The 18,520-nt window shown below is 34.9% G+C and overlaps 1 protein-coding gene and 1 long non-coding RNA gene across 4 annotated transcripts in view; both read right to left on the reverse strand.

Annotated features, from left to right (window-relative positions):
• Positions 1 to 18,520, reverse strand: part of LOC135123266 (uncharacterized) — a 151,988-nt gene that overhangs the window by 78,867 nt on the left and 54,601 nt on the right. For 2 of the 3 annotated variants that reach the window (XR_010279585.1, XR_010279584.1), the window contains exon 2: positions 18,393 to 18,520. The exons of the other annotated variant lie outside the window; for it this stretch is intronic. The gene's annotated coding sequence lies outside the window, so the exon portion shown is untranslated. The remainder of the gene's footprint in view (positions 1 to 18,392) is intronic. 3 annotated transcript variants of the gene reach the window in all.
• Positions 10,343 to 12,357, reverse strand: LOC135122948 (uncharacterized). Its single transcript, XR_010279499.1, has 2 exons — positions 11,521 to 12,357; positions 10,343 to 11,471 (listed from the first exon to the last, which is right to left on the reverse strand). It is a non-coding gene; the product is annotated as an uncharacterized LOC135122948 (long non-coding RNA).

The following is an 18,520-nucleotide window of genomic DNA, read 5'->3' on the forward strand; positions in this document are numbered from 1 at the left end:
AAGTTAATATGTGTGACATAAATTGGGTTCCATATAGGACAACAATATTGAAGGATAGATAAGATGAAAGTGTTATATAACAGTTTTATAATGCTTAAATCAGTGAAATCCCTGCTATTTCTGATAATGAAACCAAGAATAGAAGTTGCTCTGGCAGTAAGTTCGTTTATATGGTGATGAAAGTTTAATTCTGAGTCAAAATATATGCCTAGATCTTTAGCAACATTGTGGCGGCTTAAGAGTTTATCTTTAATTTTGTAATTGAAGGCAATTGGACATTTTTTACGAGTAAATGACACTATTTTACATTTGGCGGCGTTTAATGAAAGTTTATTGTCCAGACACCATTTATTCAGAGAATCAAGATCCTCTTGAAGAAAAAGTGCATCATTGATGTCGTTCACAATTCTATATAACTTAGCATCGTCAGCAAACAGTAGGGCGGGACTTTTTACAGTGGCAGGTAAATCATTGATGAAAATCAAAAACATTGGTGGTCCAAGATTTGCACCCTGTGGAACCCCCGATTTCACATCATATGTCAACGAGCGACAGCCATTGTAATACACAAACTGACACCTGTTAGATAAGTATGATTTAATAAGTCGAAAGATCCTACCTGTTAAACAAAATAACTCAGGTTTTTGTAATAAAATGCCGTGATCGATTGTGTCAAACGCCTTTGAGAAATCAGTATAAATTACGTCTACCTGTGATTGTTTATCAATAGCATCAGATATAAATTGAGTAATACATGTCAGATTAGTTAAAGCAGATCTTTTATTAATAAAGCCATGTTGTTGGGGCGATATGTAGGTTTTTACATGAGGATATAAGTAGGAGTATATAACAATTTCAAAAACTTTTGAAAAATTACTCAAGATAGAAATAGGACGGTAATTATTGACATCTGTGTTGTCACCACTTTTAAACACGGGCGTGACTTTTGAGAGCTTCCATAAAGACGGAAAAGAACCTACTACTTTCAGTGCCAAATTAAAGATTGTTGAAAGGGGTTTTACAAAAACATATTTGCAATCGCGAACCATAAAGCATGGAACATTATCCGGGCCACTTGTTAGTGAACTTTTTAATTGGTTTAAAGCATTCAAATAGTAATTTACACAACTAGTTCGGGATAGCCTGCTTCCCGCATGAACGCTTGTTTGCGGCACGACCGAAGGGAGTGACGCATTTGCGTGAATGCGGGAAGCAGGCTCACGAACGTGTTGTGTACAATATTTTTTGCAACGAATAAACGTTTAAACTGAAGAGATTAACTGTCAGTTATTTATAAACAACGGCATTGACAGCGCCGTCAACACATCACAATGTTGACACTACCCGAGTATTTTAAGGTTACCATGGCAACGGGAAGTTAAATGCACGTGTGCGGGAAGTTCGAACTCCCGCACCCTGGTGAATGCGCGAAAGCCATCAAAAAAGGTCATGAGTGCAAAAACATCATTTTCAGTTATTGTGCGGATAGTTAGTGCGGGGATATCAGACGAACTTGTTTTTGCTTGAGAGATTTGTTGAGACGTTATGTATGATGACTGGAAGTAAGTTGCAAAAGCGTCAACTATTTTTCTCAATATACTTTTTATGCGCAAAGGCAATATCTTTTTTGACACATTTACGATATTCTTTGAATTTGTCTAGATAAAATTCATTTTTGGTTTGTTTATACTTATTATGATAATATGTTTTTAGTTTAAGTTTACTTACAATATCAAAGTGGAACCAAAGGGGATACGTTGTTTTTTGTTTAGAAGTGAAGTTATAACGTGGAACGTGCTTATCAAGAGTACTATAGAGCTCATTGTAAAACTGGTCAACTGAATCATCAACATTATTGCATTTGTCTAAAAATGACCAATCAATATCAAACAGGTCGCGATAAAGCATATTTAAGAAATGACGAAAATTTTAGTTAGAAAAGCGAAATGTCAACAAAATATTTTGACGTTCTTCTTTCGTTGCAAATGTTTGAAAGCAGCGTACTGGATAGCGAGTTACAATTTCACAGGGTTTGAATTTTAAAGGTTTAGTATAAGTATAAAAAGAGGTTGGAAAAAAAAAATACTACATTATTTGTGGGTTACGGCATTTTACAGAGTTCGGTTTTATTAAAGCACCACGCTGCGCGTCATGCTTCAAAATTAAAATCTCGCCTATAAAATGCTACCTACCGCACTTATAATGTAAATATCTATTTCTTACTACCCCTTGTAAAGGAATCATGTTCGCTTTGAACGCCGGCTCTTCTTAAGCATTCTACAATTTTTTGGTGACCTTTTTCGGAAGCTACGTCAAGTGGCGTTCGGCCGTTATTAGTAGCGCGATTGATTTCGGCGCCGACTGTCACCAAGTATTCGACAACTTTTTCGTGACCGCTTTGTGAAGCTATGTAAAGTGGTGTCGCACCGTTTTTTTCAGCGCGATTGATTTCGGCGCCGACTGTCGCCAAGTATTCGACAACTTTTTCGTGACCGTGGAAGGAAGCTATGAAAAGTGGTGTCGCACCGTCATCATTAGCGCGATTGATTTCAGCGCCCACTTTTATCAAATGTTCGACAACCTTTTCGTGGCCGCTTTGGGAAGCTGTGGAAAGTGGTGTAAAACCCTCGTTATCAACACTATTGATTTTAGCGCCGGCTGTCGCTAAGTATTTCACAACTTTTTCGTGACCGTCGAAACAAGCTACGATAAGTGGTGTTCGGCCGTCATTATCAGCGCGATTGATTTCGGCGCCTTTTGTCGCCAAGTATTCGACAACTTTTTCGTGGCCGCTGAAAGAAGCTATGTAAAGCGGTGTTTGACCGTCATTAGTAGCGCGATTGATTTCGGCGCCTTTTGTCGCCAAGTGTTCGACAACTTTTTCGTGACCGTTTTGTGAAGCCACGTGAAGTGGTGTCGCACCGTTTTCTTCAGCGCGATTGATTTCGGCGCCTTTTGTCGCCAAGTATTCGACAATTTTTTCGTGACCGTTGAAAGAAGCTGCGTAAACTGGTGTCGCACCGGTTTTTTCAGCGCGATTGATTTCGGCGCCTTTTGTCTCCAAGTATTCGACAACTTTTCCTCGACCGTGGAAGGAAGCTATGAAAAGTGGTGTCATCTCGTTTTTATCAGCGCGATTGATTTCGGCGCCGGCTGTCGCCAAGTACTCGACAACTTTTTCGTGACCATTTCGAGACGCGACGTAAAGTGGTGTCGCACCGATTGTATTAACACAATTAATATTGACACCTGATCTTACAAAATACTTAACGATTTTTAAATTTCCATTTTGACAGGCCAGCCACAGAGGTGTTTCAGCATTTTCGGCAGTAACAATTTCCACCTCGCACCAAAACTTTTTCAACTCTTCCACTGTGAAGTGTTTACACAAGTCGTCGTAACCCAGTAAAGCAGAATAATATATAACATTAATTATGTCATCGCGAGATTGTCTCAATTCATCTTTTTTTGTTTGAAGTAATTGTATTTGTGCTCCTAGGCTCTCACTTTGTCGGGCATAAGACAAAGGAGTCGCATCTAACAACTTATCACGTTCGCCAGCATAGTTCTTTCCTTGCAAATACGTCATCGTTTCAAAGTATATTTTGGTTTCCGGTTGTTTATCAAAATTGCTATTTTTATGCACAATACACTTGTGTTTTACATGCGTTACTTTTACACGCGGATGTCTTTGCCCCCAGGACGAAATCAAGTGTAAAGCACTTCTGCCCCCTTTATCTTTGCGATTTAAAATTTCGTCGTCGTATGTTTTAAGTAATTCGTAACGTTTATACAATACGGCAATATGAGCTTTTGAATTTTTAGCCAACAACATGTCAAAAAAGAATCGAACGTTATTATACCTTGCGTCAAAAAACAAGTCCGCAATTGTGTCCTTAAAATTATTAATATTTTTTGAAAAGTACCTAGCAACTAGATATTCAGCGAAGGAACTGTGCACAAAACGTGGAACATTATTTTCAAAGTCATTAACAAGACCCACAGATGCATACTTTCGTACAAGTTTTTTTAGGCATTTTTCGTAATTAATATTTAGTCGCTGCATAATTTCTTCGTCAAACATTACTGCAAAGGACACACTTTCGTAACACTCTGAAGCCTTTCTTTTTTTTCACAGACTTCATCTTCCAATGTAGGATTTTCTAAATCGTATCCCATTTTGTATTTGTAAAAGTTATAAAATTTTTCCTGAATAAAATATTCGTAAAGGTCAGTCAAGACGAATGTGTTGTCCATTAGTTTCAAATATTTTTCGCTATTTTCACGGAACAGTTCGGTAAGCATGAATATTTGCAGAGGGATACCTAGTATATCTATGTGTTCTACAATTGCAAAAGCAGAGTTAATTTTTTCCAGCGTTACGTCAATACTGTGTTTTGAATTAATAGGTTCTAGACGTTTTCTGATATATTTTTCTTGTTCTTGTTCGTTAAATTGATTTATACTAAGTGACAACAAATTGAATTTATTTTCTAGAGTTGATTTTAAATGTCGTCTGCTTGTAACCCACTGACGGAGCCCTTTTGTTGAAAGATCGAGAATTATATTTAAAGCAGCATCTAAATTCTTATTAAGTATTTCATCGAGTGCGTCCCACACGTAAATTACATTGTTTTTCTTTATGCACATTTCGAAAAACATTAGATCTAGTTTTTTGAGCGACCCATATTTTTTATTTGTGATGAATTTTACAAATAAATCTGAACAATTTTTCGTTTTAGAGAAATCGGAATTGCGAAAAAATAAATTAACATCCTTGGGACTAATTAACACTGTCCAATATTCGCGAGAACATTTATTTTTTAGGCTTTTCACTAATTCGGTTTTACCCATTCTCGGATCTCCAATTAAAAGATTGACGTTATAATCTAATCGAGAACACCACAAGGCATTTTCTTCGATAGGATATTCGTCGGGCAATTTGTAAGCCTCTACATCACTAACATCACCTTTGGTATAGAGCCATTCTAAATTTCCGTCATTCAAAACTTTAAAATAATGAAATTGTTTTGTTTCTGTGTCCTCGCTATAAATTTGTTGAAGTTCAGAATTTTTATAATGTCTACTACCAACGTAAAGTGTGTTAGCAAAACTTGATTTATCTAAACTAAAATTATTTTTGTTATCGTGACCTACGTAATTTCTGTTATTAAACTTCGGTTCATTAATGTTAAAGTCATTATTTGTTAGATTTTCGCCATTCTGATTTTTTTTTCGGTAAGAAGTTATTAATGTCAATTAATTCACATTTGTCGAGTTTGCTTTTAACTTTATCAAAATTATTCGCACAATTTAAAATAATGATTGTGTTTTCGTGAACTTTTTCTAAATATGTATTATTAACAACATTTCGCGAAATATATCGTTGTACATAAGGTTTCGGTAGTGTTTCCTTTTCTCCACCTAAGGGTGTGGGGACAAAAAATCTGCACAAATTTTAATTCACCGAAAATCGAGTTAGCTTTGAGAAAAATGACGGTTGACGTTATAACATTTTTTTACAGTTGTTAAAAATTGTTATGCCTAGTTCCTCTTGAAAGTTTCAATATTTTTTGTAATAATGGAACACTTAAATGAAAATGATCGCCGATCTGTGATTGCCGAATTTTATAGAAGGCTTATGCATTTAAAAAAGTCATTCACCGTTAATCACTTCTTCTAAATGGGGATATCAAAAAGGACAACTTATAGCATTTGCAGAAGAGTAGAGAATGGGAATTCGGTAGAAAGACAAGTAGGAAGCGGAAGACCAGCAAGAAAAATGTCCCAGAAGAAGAGAGAAGCCTTAGTCAATCAAAGTCACGGTAAACTTGGTGTTTCACTAAGAAAGATTGGACCGAAATTTAAAATTGACAAAAAGTATGTTAGCAACATATTAAAGGAGAATAATGTCAAACTTGCAACGCGAAAATTCGCCCCTAAATATTCAGAAAAACAAAAGTTGGAACAAAAACGAAAATTAAGGCATCTTTCTGAATCCGCTTTTTCCCCCTCAAATGGAACTGAAATAATCATCGATGACGAATCCTACTTCACTTTTGATGGTAGCGATACTGCTAACAATAAACATTTCTATTGCAAGGAAGGAGAAGAAGTAGATGATAAAGTGAAATTCAAACGTTATAAAAAATTTCAGTCCAAGTTGTTGGTCTGGTTGGCCATTTCGTCACGTGGACATTCTACTGCGTTTATTTGCCCATCTGGAAATTCTGTTAATGCAGATATTTATGAAAAACAGTGCATTAGGTCTCGACTTGTCCGCTTTATAAGAGAAAAGCATTCGGATGGCAATTTTGTATTTTGGCCAGACATGGCAACAGCTCATTACGCAGCTAACGTTTTTGCTGCATATAATGAGTTAAGCATTCCTTTTATCCCTAAGGACAAAAATGTTCCCAACGTACTTCAACTACGCCCAATTGAACGTTTTTGGAGAAACCTAAAGAGAAATGGGTACGAAAATGGATGGGAAGCCTCGACAGATGCAGAATTAAAGAAGCGTATACTGCTGAAAATACGGCAAACAAAAATATCGGCTTTTACAAATTTAATGCGCCGTGTTAAAACAAAAATTCGTAAAGCAAGTAGATATGGTGCAGATTGTGTTCTTTAAAGTTGTTTTTATAAATGTTGTTGATCACGTTATTAATACCTGCTTTTATAATACAGTTATTCTAGTTTGAAATTTGTGCAGATTTTTTGTCCCCACACCCTTATATGGCATGGACCGTTAACCATTTCCACTAAAGTATCAGTTGTAACATTTTGTAAAGAACCTTCATCGCTGCCAAAAGCTGTCACAAGATCAAGTTCGTCCTTTCCTTGAATTGATACGGTAAACTCTTGCATTAATTTTTTGCTCAGGTCTTGTTTCTTGCTCAAGTGTGATAGGTTTTGGAACACGGAATACTTTTTCATCCACTCTCCATTTTTGCTTTGACCGATCAATACGAACTTTGCGTCTGGCCAGAGCTGAATCACCTCTTCGAAATTTTTACAGTCAACTAATATTAAAGGACATTTGCCAGTCAACCACAACAACAAACTCAATGCCTCTGCACCTATACTGCTGACGTTGCTTTTATCGATATTACTGACTGCAGGTAGATACCTCTTCCTTACTTGATTTAATTTTTCAATGTTTTCGTTTTCCCTAACGTCACCCCACAGTAGTTTGATCGTTTCGCTTGATTCCTTTTCAAATAATGCAATATCAAACAAGGAAATCGCTTCCCGAAAAATTTTCATTTTATCGTTGACTGAACCGAAAGAGAGAAGCTTAATTTGAGGTGACAAAAGCTGCAGCGAAATTACCCGTTGTGTCCATATTTTGTTTAGTGTTTCTTTTTTCCCTTCTTGCATGTTCCACGCAGATATTGTTTCGATGAATTTACTAAATAGGTTCTCACTTGAAGGATAAGTTGCCCGGAATTTGTTAGCAGTTGCATTTTTCAGTTTTTCAAGATTGTATTGATTGGTATAAAGATAAAATTTTCCGAAAAAGTTTTTATATTCTTGAATATTTTCTACCGTCGGATTATCTTCTACTATTTCAAATTGGTAGACTTCACTTGTTTCGTCTGAAAGTTTTAGGCTGTCTTCAGATTTAACAGGTTTAATATGAAGACCTTCTCCGAACTGAAATTTTGCATCCTTCTCATATTTGAACAGCCGATTGGTAAACAGTATAAATTCATCTACAGGTTTCTTTGTTTTTTGGAAAGTTTTGAAATATTTTTTTATGCTGAAGTCTCCATTTTCTTGTCGCAATTTATCTGTGGACAGCTTTCTCTTTTGGGTATTTTGGGTATGCTTCAGTTGTATTGCTTTTACTCGTACTTCATCGCTCATCTTATCCGATTCAAGTTTAATAATCAAATCGTCAAATGCACCGTAGTCTCCGTCGTTGGATGAAATATTAAAGTACTTTACGGAAGGGTCATTTACTAAATCTAGTAGAACACTAGCGAGGACCACGTCCTCGTATTCTTTACCCTCATCCGTAGTTCCGGCCCTTTTATTAAAAACCTGGAAAGGTGTAAACGAACAACTGCTTTGAAAAGAAATTGTGGAATAAAAATAAAATATATACAATGTAATCCGATCTGATTGTAAATTTTAATTAATATATGTATTTTAAATACATCAGACATCACTATATTTATTTTAGCTATAAAACAGAGTTACAGTTACTTCATAAAACGTACCTTCCTAAGTATGTATTTATATTTTTACAAAATTTACTTTATTTAACAAAGAAGTTACATTTAGTATGTATTTGGTTCTGAAGGTAAGAGAAGGGTTGTCGAAATGTAACTCTATGATGATAACATTTATCAAACAATTGAAACAGAAATCACTTCCATGTATAAAAAATTTTAACTTGACTCTAAAATAGTAAAGTAAAACTGCGCAAAAGTCGACTATACATTAAAGACATATATATCTATATATATATATTCCCAAAGAATTTTGAAGACAAAAGGCTCGGAAAATTGATAAAAATTTCGAGATTAGAGTTTCGACCTCCTGAGATCTCATCAGTACGGAATACTTGTTGTTTAGTATTCGAAAGGATTTAACCCATAGAAATCTTATATATCTTACAAATGAAAACTTAATATTATTTAATACCAAAACCGTTATGAACATCTCTCTCAACTTGCCGTTACTCAGTCTAAGTTATCGAAATTTTTGGGTTTGTCTAGTAGATGTATTGATATATGTATAGTAAAAGAACTCACCTCAGTTTCCTCCATTTGTAGTTGCAATCACCAATAAAAGACAAACGATTAACTGCAAGACTTTGACAATAACCTATCTAAAAAATCATCGATGTATATATAGCGAGCACTCAATTGCTTATTTGTTTTTGATAAGATAATAGAGAAATTTTTTAAAATCATGTGACATATTTTCAACTAGTTAACTGAAACTGAAGTATTGCAATTGTTCTTAATCATACAATTATTAGAAATTAAAATTTTTCTTAGTTCTGAATTTGAATGTAGCAAATGCTAAAACACCCTATATATATGAATATATGTATATTTCTCCCAAATACCTACTTGACCCAACAGAATGCTCTAATTTACGTAAGACATAATAAATAGAGAATTAGTATTATTTTGTACAGCGTGTCTATAAATGTATACCTATAGTTCAAGTAGGTCATTTAAAAATGTCGTGATCAAAATTTACCACTTCAAAAAACAATGAGTGTTTACTCTTAAAATCTGAATCACTGGTTGTCTACCTCCCAGGCGCCATTTATTACGTTTATCAAGAAATGGTTTTTAAAAATTATTATTTTATACATGTTTATTTGCCGTTTTCTATGAAATGTTTAGGAAATAATTTTTTGAGCGTGTTTTTTCCCAAATGTGCTTTTTCAGTTCAAGGTACAAGTACTTGTGTTCCAAGTGTTTCTTAAAATAGATACGCAATTTAATTTTTAAGGCGCAAAAAATTACTCATGAAATAATACATGTCATCCGGATATAATTCTGATAATAAAGTACAATTGGAACAAGTTCGTTTACAAAATGGTGTACTAACACAACAGTGCCTTGTTCAAATAACGCTTGGTGGTTGGTGGAAAACGATAAACAAAATCGATAAGCTTGGTTTTAGGACTTAATAATGATTTTTACGTTGAAAAATTTATCTAAAACGTTTAGATAGTATTTTCTTCGTTGTAGCAAAAATAACTCTATATTTAGCCATTTCATATATGTATATTTGTCTCACACAGCAGACTCGAGCCTTACCTATAACATCTACATAAAGCACTGTAGTTAAACTATAATAGTGGCTATCATTGATAAAAATCAAAAATAAAGTTGAGCCTAAAATAGAGCTGCGCAATACTCCTTTATTGATGTTAAACCTTGATACTTTTCGGTTTAGTTTAACCAGCTTTGGTGTACGATAAGGTGTTATCGATTTTATATTCAGAAATTTTTTGGAAATAGCCATTTCTTTTCTAGTACTACTTACTACTTTTCTTTCCACACAAATGTGAGAAACAGAATTTGCATTGCATAGATAATAGCGCAGTGTTAAAGTCGCTAAATTTGAAGCAAAAGAAGATAGTGTTTTTTTACTGTAGCACAGCGGAGGTTGAAAAATTAACCGTCTTATGTTTTACTAGGGTGCGTAAACGAAAACTGAGTTAAAATAAAGTCAAGTCCCGAAAAAAATATAGTAAATAAACGGGAAGAAAATTCTGGAAGCTCTAGATTAGATTGTCGCCAATGTGCAAAATTTGTCAAAGACGAAAAAGAAGAAAAGTTGTTGAGGTCGAAATTAAAACAAATACTTAAGTTTTTTGAATTCTTTCTTTATGACAACTTAAATGTAAATATAACATCAGCATAGAATATTATTATGTCTGTATGGTAAATTCACTTTTATATTGTATGGCGACATAATTTATTGTTTCTTTTTTAGTTGTATTTAAAAAATTATATCATTTTAGGTTTATGAACAAAATTATCAATCGTTACAAATGTATTATTTTTACCCTGTCTTTTTTTTGCCCAGGGTGTTACCTGGGATCATGAAGAAATTCAATTATTCTACTCTTTAAATACACCATAAAGTCCCTATGTTCAGTCCGAAAAAAAAAACACATCAATATATTGGAGGTGTGCAACCAATATTTCAGCAAACCTACGTGATAATTAAAAAAATAGTTATTTTTCACTAGCAGCCAGGGCGCATGCAAATGTCGACTCATTTAGTGTGTTACCTTAAAACGTCGTCTCTGCTATAAAAGCGAGGGAAGATACACTTGCCCGTGCTCACTTCCGGGAGAGCCGGTAGGTGGATCCGAGATTTTGATTCAGAATGAAAGGCTAATTATTTTGGCGAGCTGTATAATAATTAAAATATTTAGGGCTTTTAGTACAAAAAAAAATTATCTAGGTTAGTAAAAGGTAACAAAACTACAACTAATGTCAGTAACGAATTACCATAACAAATGAACTGACGAACTACTACGCAACAACGGTCTACTAGCTAGTTACAGGAAATGCTGACTATTTCACAAATAAAAAAAATTGGGCGCCATCAAATTTATGCGGGTACGTGAAAATTTGAAAAAACGTTGAAAAGCATGTAAAGAGTGAAAGAGAGAGACGCAGAAAAAAAACGGTTGGGTCTGGCGACAAACGATAAGAAAATTTCCGATCGCGATAAGGCGTGTTCTTTTACTCGTAGCTCAAAAAAACAGGAGTCTTCCCACAGGACGACGGCGACGCGCTGACCAAGTCCTGCCGCGGCCTGGATCCCCCGATGTTCAACTCACCAGGTCCGCGTCTTCGACGTCGCGATCATCCAAAAACTCCGGGTCTCCTAGCTGGCGCTACGCCCAGCAAATTTCCCTCGTTTCGCTGCCCTCTACGTCGCCTCTGTACGGCTCCGAAACTTCGCCCCTGGCGTGGACCCTACAGGTGGAGCAATAAGCCTACATGCGGCAAAAGGCACGAAATTTACCTTATACAAGGGATACGCCTCACTATCAATCTATGGAACTGAGTACTCTCAAAAAAGAAAGGAAACCATCAGGTCAAACCTCGCCAAACTCAAATCACCTCTTCTCGGCACCAACTCTCACTCTTCTCTCACTTTGCACCCCCACCTCTCGCTTGGCCGTCTCCGTCCCCGCCAGTACTACTTCGTAGAGGCAAAAAAAACTCAAAATTTGGCGGAGCTGCCGGCGACAATCCGCAATAAAAAAAGAGGTCGAGATCGGTGACAGGCGTTCGCTACGACCGATTAAAACCATCGAGCGAGACTTCGTCTAAGCCCCTTTCACCCTCGACTCCAAAAAAAAATCGTAACAAGTGGTAGCAAATTCAACTTTTGCTACCACGGGTTCAAAAAGAAAAATTGAGGTTATGTACGCAATGTTTGATGTGATTATTTCTTAAAAAATGAACAAATGTGTGCTACAAACATTACTTGAGTATACGCATGATAGTTGGTAGACGGTAGAAGATAAAATGATTAACTCAGCGACAAGTATAAACGGTTTTCTTTGTGTTGAAGATTTAGATTAAGTTTGATTAGAAATCAAAACAAAATCATGTTGCGTAAAAAAATTGAACGTTTATTTTTTCAATTTATTGTCTTATGGTGTCTACTAGTGAAAAAAATAGTATATTAACCACGGTTGCAAAGCCACTTCTAGACCTAGCGCTTCAGAGCCCTCGACGCTGCGCGTCTCGGGTTCTAATTTGCGCTCGGTCTAGAATGCTTGGCCTTGCAACCTTGGCTAATAATATACTATTTATGTTGAGTATCCATTGCAATCGTTAATAACTCAATGGATTTTTACTCCCAAGTTTAAAAAATCGAAAAATAGAAAAATCGGATAACTGAAAAATCGAATCATCGAAAAATCGAGAAATCGAAAAATCAAAAGATCAAGAAATCGTGGAGTCGAAAAGTCGAATAATTGAGAAACCCAAATAGGCTGAAATCAAAAAATCGAAAAGTTAAAAATTGGAAAATTGAGAAATTGAAAGATCAAAAGAACGAGAAATCGAAAAGTCATGACGTCGAAAAATCGAGAAATTGAGAAATCGAAAAAACAAAAAGTTAAAAGTTGAAAAATTGGAAAAGCGAAACCGAAATAGCCAAAATAAAAAATTGAAAAACTGGTAAATCGAAAAACTGAACAATTAAATCTCGATAATGAAAAATTAACAAATCGAAAATTTGAGCAAACGAAAAATCTAAAACCGGGAAGCCGAAAAATCGAAAGATTAACAAATCTTGAAAAATTAAAAGATCAAAAGATTGAAAAATGGAAATATGGAAAAATTCCAAAACTGAAATATCGAAAAACTGAAAAATCTAAAAATCAAAAAAGTGAAGTCGAAAAATAGAAACCTTAAAAAATCGAAAAATTGAAAAATCAAAAACCTGAAAAACCAAAAAAATAAAGAATTGAAGAACAGGAAAATCGAAACACTCGAAAGTCAAGAAATGGGAAAATCAAAACATCGATTAACTGAGAAATCTAAAAATTGAGAGTTTATAAAAATCAAATTTGAAAAATTGAAAAATCGAAATACTTATTTAAATTCGTAAAATTGAAGAGAAGAAAAATTGAAAACCGAGAAATCAGCAAGAAATTATGGTCGAAACCGGTTAGGATGTACATCAGATCAGAGATCTGGATTAAGTGAAATCGTTTCTGGACGTTTAGAGTCTACATTGGCCAGACAGCCAGGATTTTTGAAGATTTGTCAATCTGAAAGATTGAGTAGAAAATCACACACAAATTCATGGTTGTTTTTGATCGTGTTTTTATTGCTGTCTCGGTCACTAATAAAAATATATATTGTGTGTATAAAAAGAGATCATTTTTTATGTAACGAGTGTTCAATTAAAAAATCACTCAGAGTAGGCGTTGGAATATCATTTCACACAAACGTCATGTCTGTTCTTATAACCTATATATCATGTTACATGCTTAGATCATATAATAAATAGATACCACCACGCCGTGTTCTTTCCCTGGCAGAGCCTGTGACGACATCCTCCTGTCACACATCTCTTTTCTGCATAGAGAGATTACAATCAAGCTATCCTTGCCTGATCACTATTTGAATTTTGCGCGCCTAAATTTTAGGAAGTATGTCTGAACTAACTTCGTACGAAAGATGTTGACAGCTTGATTTTATAAATAATTCACAGTAGATAACGAAAGGAATAGTAAATTATTGGACAGCAATTGTGATCCTTTATGGTTACATCACTTAAAATAGAATCTTTGTTCTAAATTTTAAAATTGTTTTTCGTACAAGAACTCGAAAGAGAGGTTAAAAGAAACATCTGTCAAAAGCGATTTGTTGCGCTGGTGCGGTACCAGGATGAAAGTGAAATAGACATATACAGATGAAATGCTTATAACAAAGTTGAAGATGTGGTGGTCACACAAGGCATTGATTAAATAACCCAAATCACAGCAACAATACATTTAATAAATCTACCACTCGACAGAGGGCGACGAAAAAAATGTGTAAAAATCTCATAGTAAGCATTTAGATAATTGACAACGTTGCCAGATGAGCCTAACACAACTTTGCCGTTATTTCTAGTCGATTAGATTTTATTTCGTTTAAAAGATTCTGATAAATAAATGGGATTATTATAATGAATAAAAATAAATAATACAAACAAATTATTACTTGTTATTTTAAATATTTGTTAGTGCTAACATTATTATAAATACGGTCCGGTAACTCAAATTTTACAGCACGAGTGAGATGTTTCAGGACGAGGCGACCGTAGGGAGCCGAGTCTTTAATTTCGAAACGAGTACTGCGAAAAGAGTTACCGGACGTTTGTCGTTATGGATTTTATTTCATACTGTCAACATATTTTTTTATTCGATAAAATAATTACTATTTTGAGAAAAAGTTCAAATCGAGTCACTTTTTCTGACATCGTTAGCAACCCCTGTTTGGCAAATGTTTTAATTTGTTTATTCGTGCAAATCGGCATCAAAAATGTTTAAACACATAGTAACACTTTATAGGACTTGTTGTTGTAAAGTAAAGTAGGTTATTGTTGCATTATTGTTGCATTATAATTTCATTTCGCCATAGTTTTGTCAGCTATATTAAATTAGGTTGCTTGTCCAAATGTTTTGTAATCGCTGACTCCTCTGTATTTTGTAAGAATATGGTCAGTTGCCAGTGATAAATAGAGGAGTCAACGAAGAGACAAGGGAGAATGTGTGTAAGGTAGAGAAGAAGTTGCCATGTGATCATGGCCATGTATAAAGTTGTCATGTAAGTTTTGTTATGTGGGCAGTGAAATAAACGGGAAATCTAAATAAATGTGTCTAAGTCACAACCCCTTCACAACAACCGTTTTTTTTTATTTTACCGGACTCCTTCAAATCCAGTAAAACGCCAAATTTGACACAGTATGAAGTAAAATAAATGTAAATAACACATTGGAATTTTTTTCTATGCTTTCGTGTGCTCGCTTTTGTTACTAATAATACAATGGAAAATGCTTTTAAATGCGTTTTCTCAAAACTTACTATATTTTTTTAGAAAATTTATTAGACTAGAGACGGGCAGATATATACTAAAGACAAAACATATGCATTCATATATATCTTAAAAACGGGTAACATATGCCGCATAAAGTCAAAAATCAGACATTTTCTTTCACATTTTATGATGTAAATACAATTAAGTATATCGATAACTCGCTACTGAAAATTTATTGATATATAATTTGTGTTAAAAAAAGATTTTTGTGGTTTTATGGGTTATTAAATGTAATTAAAATAAATAATATCAAGAACTTGTATTATATATTAAAAACATTCATTGTAAATATGAAAATTATGTAAATAAATCATAAAACCATTCAAAATTTTCCTGCGACCTCTATTCAAAATCCCAATTTACCAATAAGAATTAAGGCACAAAGATGCTTCACTGAATTTATTACCGATTTTTTCAATGCTTACTACGAGATTTTTACACATTTTTTTCGTCGCCCTCTATCGAGTGGTAGATTTGTTAAATGTATTGTTGCTGTGATTTGGGTTGCCTATGCGCGTGATTGGTGTCCAAGCTTTTCGCCGGCGTTTGACGGCCGAATGTCGGTGCGCCATCTCTTGTTCGCCGGCTTTTGGCTTGTTCGCTCCAAACAATAGCATGGGTCTGTCTATATGTATTTAATCAATGGCGGGATGTACACGGGCGGTTCGTGGCGCGCCTACCTTTCAAGTGCACCCCGCCTGACTTGGGAAATTCCAACAAGGTGCCCCCAATCGGTTTCGATCTTTAGAAAATAAAATGCAGCGACAATCGGATTTAAAGGAGCTGGACTCGAAATTTATGGCGGAGTACCTGGAAATGAACCACATGGAACTAATACCGGATCCGAATATAAATTTAGAAAACTCGTACTACCTGCCGCACCACGCCGTGTTTAAATTATCTAGTACGACAACCAATTTGCGGACGGTTTTTGACGCCTCCTTTAAAACTACGACCGGTAAAAGTCTCAATGATAATTTAATGATCGGACCGGTAATTCAAGAAGATCTTGAAGAGGTTTCGAATTCATCCGTTTGTGTGACGGCCGATATCGCGAAAATGTACAGGCAGATCCGAATCGACCCGCGCGACACGGATTATCAGCGAATACTATGGCGTAAGGAACCCGACGAAAAATTACTAACGTACAGATTGACCACTTTGACATACGGTACGAAACCGGCCAGCTTCATCGCGACCCGTTGTTTGTCCGAGTTAGCCACGCGAAATCAAGATCTGTACTCCACAGCGAGTACGATAATCAAATGGGATTTTTACATGGGCGACTTGTTAACGGGTGCCCAAACGGTTTCGGAATTAATTACCCTTCGCGAGGAAATGTCCGCGATCTTAAAACAGGGAGGTTTCGAATTACGCAAATGGGCTTCAAACGTACCAGCCGTGCTTCCGACCGCCGATAATAGTCATGGCTCTTTAGTAAAATTGGACGATGGCGAATTGACAAAAACCTTGGGTTTACTTTGGGACCCCAAAACCGATGTTCTTAGGTACGACGTAAAACCGATCAACGTCAAATCAAAGGTGACCAAACGAATTATTTTATCGACCATTGCACAGATATTCGACCCATTAGATCTGATCGGGGCGGTCATGTTAAAGGGGAAATTGATATTACAGAAATTATGGTCGTTAAAGATCGAATGGGATGAATCTGTGCCACAAGATATCTACTATGTGTGGAGTGAATTTATTAAGGAATTGTTGTATCTTCGCGAATTACACATTCCTAGAAGAATTTCCGATCTCAACGACATAAATGGTTTTGAATTGCACGGTTTTTGCCACGCCAGTATGAAGGGGTACGGAGCGGTCATATATGTACAGACGAATGACAAATGCAGCAATTATTCGGTGCGTCTACTTGGTACAAAATCACGCGTCGCACTTCTAAAAACAGTAACCTTGCCGAGATTAGAATTATGCGGTGCATTACTCGTATCAAAACTTATTTGTATAAACTGAATCGTCCGTCACTTAACAACGATAAATGGTCTCGTAGGTACTCAATTCATCATTTTTATTGTTAAGAACGAAACTTGGTCCGTTTTGTAAATTAATCTGCAATAATTCATTAATTGTCGAGTAAGATAAAACGAGAGTGTGATTATAACTAATTTAATAAAGATGGCAGTACAGTTGTTACTAAAATTAGAAAAATTGCACATATGTAACTAGATTAAAAACATATATTTTTCGAAGATGCTTTTTAACATAAGTATACCACTAAGTTCAGATATAGATTTTTTACATATACTCGTACGTAGCACACTTTTGTTTACATATTTGACTTTCTTCTGGATTAGAATGATGGGGCGTTTTGACTATAGGTTTTCCTTCGATTCCTGTAAAGATATATGTATTATTAATAGACTTAAGTTTTTACAAACTATTATTAATAGAAATAACAGTTGTGTAATAAACAGTAAAATAGTTATTTTTTATTTGAACATAAAAAATATACCTCTGCCAGTTTCCAAAAATCTTTATTATTTTTCATGCTTTTCGAAGACGATTACGCTGGGAAGCCATCGTTAAGTTTCAGTACAAAAATCTTGTCTTCATCCAAAAATACATCAAAAAACGTTTGTAGCTGTTGCTGAAATTTCATTTTTTTTTTAAATAAAGTGTTGAACTCGGTTGAGTCCATGTTTCCTAAAATATTTCAACAGTTACTCTGAGTATTTCATTTGTTGACTCTGAGATTAAAATACCTTCGTAAGATCGTGTCATCCATTTTGTATAAGATAAAAGAAGGCGTATCACATTTTTGGAATACTTTTCCATGCATGACATTTAGACCAAAAAAAATCCTCTTAAGCCAGAATTTTTTATAGTAACAGAAATTCGCAAAGCGGTCTGCCAAAGGATGATGTCATGATTGTTTTAAGCTGGAGGCTCTTTGAGAAACGTCAATTTCCGATAATTTGTCTGTCACTGAAAAAGTGTATATACAAACATAAACCCACTATTATTATTATTTAGTATTTAACAGCACAAAGTACGTCCACAACATTAAGCAAAAATAATGGCAGATTTTACTCACACATAATAAAGAATCTTCGAAAATATTTTCTCATTTTGGTAATTTTAGTTTTGTATTCGAACGTTGCTTCATGGAATCACAATTCTTACGTCAGTTTAACGAATTATCAATTCTTATTCTTTTGGTATTTGTAGAGGTTTATCGAGAATTCAGATTAATACATCTAAGTTTGTTAGAATGCTAAAACCAAATTATGAATAGTGGAAGTTTTTGATTTATTTTGTTACCTTCGTTATTTCGCATCATTGTGTTGGATTTCGTAATGGGGCCTAAGTACCTGGAAACATAGATTATATAACTAAATTGTATTATTCCTTTGCAACCAATAATTTAGGATGCCCTGGAAGAAAGGGTC

Source organism: Zophobas morio, unplaced genomic scaffold (genome assembly GCF_036711695.1).
Source record: "Zophobas morio isolate AGI-343-1 ecotype UQ-CSIRO unplaced genomic scaffold, CSIRO_AGI_Zmor_V1 ptg000006l, whole genome shotgun sequence".
NCBI lineage: Eukaryota > Metazoa > Arthropoda > Insecta > Coleoptera > Tenebrionidae > Zophobas > Zophobas morio.